The sequence below is a fragment of the Balaenoptera acutorostrata genome, chromosome 16 (genome assembly GCF_949987535.1).
Source record: "Balaenoptera acutorostrata chromosome 16, mBalAcu1.1, whole genome shotgun sequence".
Taxonomy (NCBI): Eukaryota; Metazoa; Chordata; class Mammalia; order Artiodactyla; family Balaenopteridae; genus Balaenoptera; species Balaenoptera acutorostrata.
This window is the reverse complement of record NC_080079.1, coordinates 19,471,641-19,479,557: the sequence shown is the minus strand read 5'-3', so window position 1 is coordinate 19,479,557 and position 7,917 is coordinate 19,471,641. Positions and strand designations below refer to the sequence as shown.

At 36.7% G+C, this 7,917-nt stretch overlaps 1 protein-coding gene across 5 annotated transcripts in view; it reads left to right on the top strand.

Annotated features, from left to right (window-relative positions):
- Positions 1–7,917, top strand: part of SHOC2 (SHOC2 leucine rich repeat scaffold protein) — a 103,552-nt gene that overhangs the window by 564 nt on the left and 95,071 nt on the right. Inside the window, exon 1 of one of the 5 annotated variants that reach the window (XM_057530405.1) lies at positions 187–282. The exons of 2 other annotated variants lie outside the window; for them this stretch is intronic. The gene's annotated coding sequence lies outside the window, so the exon portion shown is untranslated. Of the gene's footprint in view, positions 1–186; positions 283–675; positions 844–7,917 lie in introns of those variants that run through there. 2 more of the 5 variants (XM_057530406.1, XM_028164286.2) reach the window with 2 other exon arrangements.

Below are 7,917 nucleotides of genomic sequence, written 5' to 3'. Positions count from 1 at the left end.
ACCTCACTCTGATTGGATAGCGTCGCTGGCGACAGTGCCTCACTCTGATTGGGCAGCGTCGGTTGCCCTGGCTCCGCCTGTTTTTCTTCCCCAGCGATTGACGGGCCTGCACCGGAGGGGTGGGGCGGGCCGGTAGGAGCGAGAGTGTGTATAGGGGCGGGCGGGCGGGGCGGGGCGAGTGGGGGAGGGGCGAGCGGGGGGCGGCGGTTGGGCAGAGTCGCCTCCAAGGAGGAGGAGGAAGGAGGGCGAGCGAGGAGGATGGCGGAGTCGCGGTTCCTGACGGTAACTAGGGGCCGCTGAGGCGGGAGGGTGCCTGTTGGCTGGTTCTTCCTGCCTTCCTTCCTGCCCGTCGGGCGGTCGGGCGGGCTGTCGATAGGGGGAGGCCCCGCGCGTCCTGACAGGCGCGAGCCGGCGGGGCCGGGGTGAGGCCCGAGGGGCCGGGGCCCTGGGAGGCGCCGCCGCCGCCGCTTTCCTGGGTGCTGTCGCCGGGAGGGCCGGGCCCTAGTAGCCGGCTCTCGTGCGGGGCCCACAGCCGAGCGCCGAGAGCGAGCCGGCCGGCTGACAGCGTCCGGGGCCGGGCCTGCGGTGGCGGCGGGCGACCAGGACAGCGCCCGGGCGAGGACTAAACCGGCTCGAGAACCGGGGCCGGGGGCGCCCGGAGGACGGTTCTGCTCCACTGGGCTCCCGGGGTCACCGCGCCCAAGCTGCCGGGCTCCCCGTGGGCGTGTGAATCGTTGGCGGGGGCCCTGGCGCGGCGGTAGTGCTACGGGGTGGAGTCTTTCCTCGCCCCTTCCCCAAAGCCCACCGCGCTCTCCCCGTCTCCTCTCCGTTCCTTGAAGAGTGGTGAGTCGGCTTTGGGTGTGTTGCTTGGTGAAGCGAGTTGTGGGCATCCAGGACTGCTCTGTTGGACATGCCTAATGGCAACCTCTTTCCGCAGTAGGTTTTAGGGACAGAGGAAAAGTACTCTTCTTTCCCGGCCCCCCCCCCCCCCCCATGCTAGAGGCTTCAGGACAAAACGATTTTTCCCCAGCCCCTCAGTATCCATTGTTTTGTACCATCCCCCTCCCCCCTTTCCTAGGTAGAAGAATAATGACGCCAAGCCATTAATTGCTCCTTTTTTTAAAAAAAATCAACAGAGGGTTTGTGTAATTGTGTTAATATGGATGTACAAACAGGTGAAATGAATACCGTTTCGGTAGTTGAAAAGAAGATGCTTTTGAGTGTGTGTGTGTGTGTGTTTGAGCCTTCAACCCTTACAGTTGGTGATTTGATTTTCTTGTCTGTTGCTTTGTATTATAATGGGGGTGATGAGAATAAAAGAGGAAGCAATGTTTTGCAACCTACCCAAAAAAATGTTTTCTAAGTCTCTGGGGATGCTGAAGCAAAATTGGGTTGCAGATGTGGACTGTATAGTATTTGCCTCCCTCACGATAAGTACCAACAGTCTACATCTAAGCTTACACCTGTGCAATTTTGTACACTTCTTCATAAATGTCAGCACTTTCTCGTATCTGCTCAGAGTAATGTATAATTGTATCTAAAACTATTTTTTGTTGTGTTTTTTCAGAATCTTAGGTTACACTTGTGTAACTAAGTATTTTTTATCTAAATGTAGCATCAACACTGAAAGATTGTCTTAATTTTAAAAACCTCAGTTTATTAGTTGCTAACCTCTACCCTCAGCTTTACATACCATAGCTCTTGTAACTGTTTGTTACTATGTATTTGAAGAGACGTAGCTATTGGGTACAATTTGTAACATTCAATAAGCTTAGTTCATAGTTTGAATTTGTCAAGTGTTGATATTTTCTATGTGACAGTGACAAGAATTATTAGGAATAAGTATGTAAATGACCATTCCCAACATAAGGATCTTAGACTGTATGGGATAAATCTTTTAAATACTAATTTGGAAATCAGGTACACTGTAAAAGTTTTATTTAATTATGAATATGCATTTAAAAATAGACGGCAGAGAAATAAAGGCTTTGTCTTAAGTTTTGTAACTTTCAAATGGCTTAAATGTAACATAAAGCTGACATATAAAACTGTATTTTTGAAATGCCAGTTTGGAGATATGGACTTGGCCTATCTCTAAGGTTACTACTTTTCCCAAAGTGTTCAGTTTTTGAAGAAAACATTTATCTCAGGTTGGCACTTGTTTTCTGGTCTCTGATTGTTAATACAATTTTCAGGTGTTTAAGATTTTCTCTTATTTGTTATGAATTGTTATGGATTAAAGAGTGATATTAAGAAATACATTAATAACTTGCAGATGGATTTTTTTTTTTTTAGTTTTTAAACTACTGTATTCAGAAAGTTGATCAGAGCTGTGTTTTGATAATTGTAGCAAGTAAGACTCATACAACAACTTGTGAACTAGAAACCAGTCAGAAATTTGAAACATTCCACTTTTCAAAAGGAACACTAAAATTATAAATTCTTTTGTTATGCTTGCTGGAATTATACTTTTTAAATATTATTGTTTCTTCAGTGACTTGGGACAGGGCTTGTCCCATGTTCAAGAGAGATATAAACTGGAATTCTATGTGGAATGCTCATAGATGGCTTCTGAATAGCTGCTGGTATTTTTTTTGCCTTGGCTTATCTATATGGATTTTGAGGGGAAGCGTGAATAAAATTGAAATTCTTTGTTATCCAGACAGTTAAATTTCATTCATATTTGTTTTAAACATATGCTGGATTATCAATATTGTGTAATTTAATATTTCTGTAAGACGTGTTCTTTAAACAGTTTAAATAGCTTTTAGATTTTATATATCATTTTATGAGAAAAAATATCAAAATCTGTTGTGTTTTTTTACTAAAAAATATACACTAACCTTGACATGCGGATATAAGGATGAAGTTTTTTGGAGGTTGGAGATTAAATGAAAGACTATATCTTTATAGGATTCAGTTCACTATATCATTCATGTATCATTCATGAGTGAAAAAACGTAGAATCTATGCTTATAGTAATAAAAATCCCAAACAAGGCCAAAACACCCCCAAAACAATAAAAAACCCAGAAAAACAAGTTAACCCCAAGTCCTTCAGTGAGTTCTGAGGTCTATAGCTTGGGCTTGGTGGAAGTGTTTTTGAATTAGTTTATAAGATATCAATTAGGAGAGGAAACTTAGGTACAGAAATGTCAGAGTTTTATAAGACTAGTGGGGAATTAGTAAATACTTTGTTATAGATGAATTAGAAATTTAGCAGCAGAGTGATAAAGTACTTTTATGTGGTACTTGAGAAATGAGTACTGCAGCTACTAAATTGGTTGCTATTTTTGCTTATTGTTGGACTTACATTTCATGCATTACATATTATACATTAGGCATATTATAATTAATAATTTAAGGTTAAATCTTTAACCCGCTAAAGAATATATATGTAAAATTTGCTATTCCTGTCTTCTGAATTTTACTTGTATCAAAGTTGTGTGCTGTAGGTCTTTCTGGAAATATTTTTTTCTGTTAATGTAATAAAGTTTGTATTTTCCTAACTCTCTACACTGACTTTTAAAATATGAAAAATTTCTGAGTTACAAGGTGACCTATGGTGTGCTTGAACTTGATATAGAGTGCTCTGAAATCTAATTGTCAACCACTGCAGGTAGAAAAGAACATGCATAAGTCTAAGCAACTGATTTATGTTCTAAAATATGTAACTGCATTATTTTAAGGTAAACTAATGTTCCTTCTGTCTTTGGCATTTTCTCCTGATTCCCAGTTTTTTAGCACATTATCTTAAACTCAGCAAATCAAAGTTCTAACATGTGAAAAGAATATTCTAATTACAAAGGGCTCTTCAGCTTTTGAGATGTTGGTAACATATGTGCTTTTTGAGAAAGTATGATATTCCCATTATCAAGATTTAAAGAACTGATTAGATTATTTCACACTATATGTCTCATTCCAACTTTTCTAAAGATCAGAACTGATTGCAAAAAGTAGCTCATGCTGTAAAAGGTAAAGGTTCTTTTATCGGAAAGAATGAACATATTGCTTGAAGCTAAAACATTACAGGTGACCTTAAAAGAGGGTATAATTGGTCCCTATGTGAAATGAACCTGAAAGACTTTTATGAAGTATTTTGGCATGTCTATTTTGTAATGTTCATAGCACTGTGAACACACAATTTAAGCATTTTATTTGCCCTCAAACACGATTTATAAATCCTGAAAATTTAATTAAGTAATTTCACAGTTGACAGATACATCTTTTTTTTTTAGTTTTTCTGATGTCTTTGAGGCAAAGTGGAAATGACTTGTTCTGACACGGGTAATGTCTAGAATTTTGAGTTAGTTTCATCAGTTAAATTTGGGCTTTCTCAGTGTCCACTTTTGTGTTGTACAGCAGTCCTTCCTGCTTTCAGGACTTTCATAATTTTGCAGATAGTCTTTAAGTTAACTTTTAAATTTTGTTCTGTAAATATTTCTTACTAACTAGTTTCATACTCACTAATGTCATAGACCTTCTACTGAGTGCCATGTGTGTCCCATACTGTGAGGGTACAGGAATAAATATACTATGTTTCCTGCTTTCAGTAAGTTCATGGTTTGTTGCATGAACGGGACAAACAGTAAATTGTTTTACAGTATGACAAGCGCTTTGATAACAGTATACACTGAAGAACTCAGATGAGTTAAGATTCAGACTGCATGTGTAACTAGCAATGCTTACTGAAGGATACAACCTGAACTAACTCTTGAGGAATAAGTTGGATAGGTAGAGGGTAGAAAAAGCATAGAAGTTAAGACATGTTAAGGTCCATTTGGAGAACTGCAGGGAATAACAATTTGGAGTCCATGTATGACCTAATCTTTTAAGTGATACAGTAGGCTTTCATTAAAGTTATCATTTTTAGAGATTGCTCTGTCTTGTGTACCTCATTTAATTTGGGCCTTGAACTATGGATCTCCATTAATGTTGGGGAGCTGCTCCAAATTATTATTTAAAACTTTTAACTGTGTATATTTTCCATTAATATTTTAATTAAATACAAGAATATATCAGCCTAATGTGGAATAATTCTGAGAATTAGAACTTGGATAATGATAAAATGTTTCAAAATCATATTTAAATATATTTTTCTCAGCATGTATGCATCATGTTAAGGTAACATTTATGAATTTCCTTCCTTAGAACTCACGGTAAGGTTTTATTATACAAACATTTAAAATGCACTCTTCTGAGAACATTAAAAACAACTTCTTCTCATACTTAATTTCAAAGTGTCACTGTTTGCTTTAGGTAAATCAGACTGTATGATCAGCAGTTATATCCTGGTAGAAGTCTTTATATGGCTTTATATGATTTAAAAGTTCTCTGAACTTGAATATTAAGTAATTTTTCTTATAGTATGATTTAATACTTATTTGGGGGCACAGTGAGGGACCTTATTTGTCATTCCAAACTTCATTCCCCCCAAAGTGCCATAGTTTTCCCATTTTAAAACATTCTTGTGTTGCTTTTTTTTGTTTGTTTTGATCCTTCCTGTTATTTTCATTATAGAAATCTGAGAAATCCTTTTTAAATGTTCACGTTTTAGCAGTTACCTCATAAATATTATAACATCTCACTTATCTCAAGGTTATTTTTTAGGAAACTAAAACGTTTCTGGTATCATCTCTTTGGATACAACCCCGTGCTCTCTGCACCTGGCTAACTTCCTAATTGCCCTTCAGGCCTCCATATCATATCCTTTGGGAGGCCTTTGATCTCTAGTTAGGTTCTCCTGTTTTAAGGTCCCTTACCACACCTGTATTTCCTTTTTATAACACTAAATTATTTTTGTAATGATGTGTTTGTCTTTCTTTTTTGCTAGACTGTAAACTTCATGATGAGCATCAAGTATGTCTGCCACCTTTACTACCATTTCTCCAGTATACAATGTCTTGACTTCGTAGGCTCTTAATAGAAAATTAGTTTAAATTAATAGTCTAGGGCCCCCAAACAAACAAGCCACTGAAAAGGACAAAGAGTTGTCATAGTGCTTTTGCTCTTAAACACATTTCCTGCTCTTAGAATCCCCTAGGTCTTAATTGAGGGCTCTCTAAACTCTTATAATGTACAATTTAAAAAAGTTTGTTAACCAAATATAAAAAGGACTGGGGTACTCCTCGAGGCCACATGAAAGTTGAAAATAAGAGCAAGGGTAAAATACTTAAAAAGCAGATATAACACATTTAAAAGAGTATAGCAGTTTAAGGCAAATCTATGGGATAAACACTTGAAATCTTTTTAAGATGTCATTTGTTTTATATGGAGAACAGTGTAGCAAAAATGGTGATGTAAGATCATGACGAGATTAATTGCTGTTAGTAAATTTTGTTAAAGATGACACAGGAGCGTGTATTATATTTCAGAAAGGTTTCCATCTAAAATGATACAATTAAGAATTTTAATGGTTAATCTTTTGTTATTGGGAAGATTCGCTTAATGAGACGAAACGTAATAGGTATTGTAAGTATTTACTGAGTAAAACTAAGTTGAAGCAAATAATTGTCTGAAAGTACTGAATCAGTGCAGTATAATATTACTGCCTTAAAGTTTGTAGGTTTTATACCTACCATGTGTTTCTTTGTGTACTGAGGTATGAAATATGTAAAATTAAGTAACAACATGTTTTTATCAGTTTTGAATGAAAACATACCTGTTGCAATGATATGACAAAATGACATAAATATTTCCACAACTTTTAAACTGTTAAAGAGAGTAAGTTTTATTTATTTATTTATTTTTGGTATTTCTTGGTAACCTGGACTGGAAAAATTAGGTTGCAGGTCATAATTACTTCTTTGCTTGGGTGACCTGAAATAGATTATATTTAATTCAACTTTGTTTTTTATATCTTCTGGGATAAAGAATTTGATATTTCACTGAAGGGCTTTAGTTCTGGTTCATAAAAATTGCATTTTTTCTTAATTTTGTAATCTGTTGAATTCTCTGAGTATTATAAGGATAGGTAAAAGAGCTAGTTATTTGTTATTTGTTGTTAAAACAAATATTGGTTTATCTACCATGTGTTAATTACAGTTTTAAACTCATAGAAATGGGATGCTTATATACCAGGGAGCTTAAAATAGTAAGGTTTTATGGTTTAATCTTGAAAACAGTTATTTCTGTACTTTGGAAGTAGGGATTTGAAATTCTTAATACTAGAAATATGGCCTAGTTTCAGAACACCCACTAAGCAACTGTAGAAGCTCAGCATGTTAAATGGCTTGTAGTGCTGCAATATTTTTTAATTTTTCCCACCTCCTGTTATATAATAGCTTATAGTAGTACGCACAGAACATGAGTATTTAGGACAAGAACAAAGTGTATTGAAGCTCCAAAACATGTGAGACTGTGTCGGGCTTTGGGCAGTAAGGACCTAAAGGTGATCAAATATAATGATGGTCAGTGAGTGAGTGAGTGACATAAATCAGGTAGTAATGTTTTAGGTTGCAAATATGGCATGAAAAGCAAGAATTGCTTTGGGGCTTGAGAAAAATGACTTTTTAAAAATGGAGTCACTATTTTTGAAGCACAAACATTAAAAAAAATTCTATTAAAATTTAATATTTTTATTTAAAAAGTTTGACAACTGATGTAAACATTTCCATGATGCTTGTGTACAGGACTTAAATATTTCAGTGGAAATAATTTTAAACATTTCCCCTAGAATGTTGTGCAACCCAAACGTTGCAGCATTGTGTCAGACTGTGAGAACCAGATACTGAAACTGATTAGAAACTAAATATAAAGAATGAAATCTACTAGTTTATATCCATTGTTCAGGATAGTATATTGTAAAGGCATTTGATAAAACATACTTTTACCAGCTTATTTTGTTAATTAAAAAAGGGACTGAGTTGATCTACACTAATTATAATATCAAGCAAATGGATATTAAGAGTTAAATGTT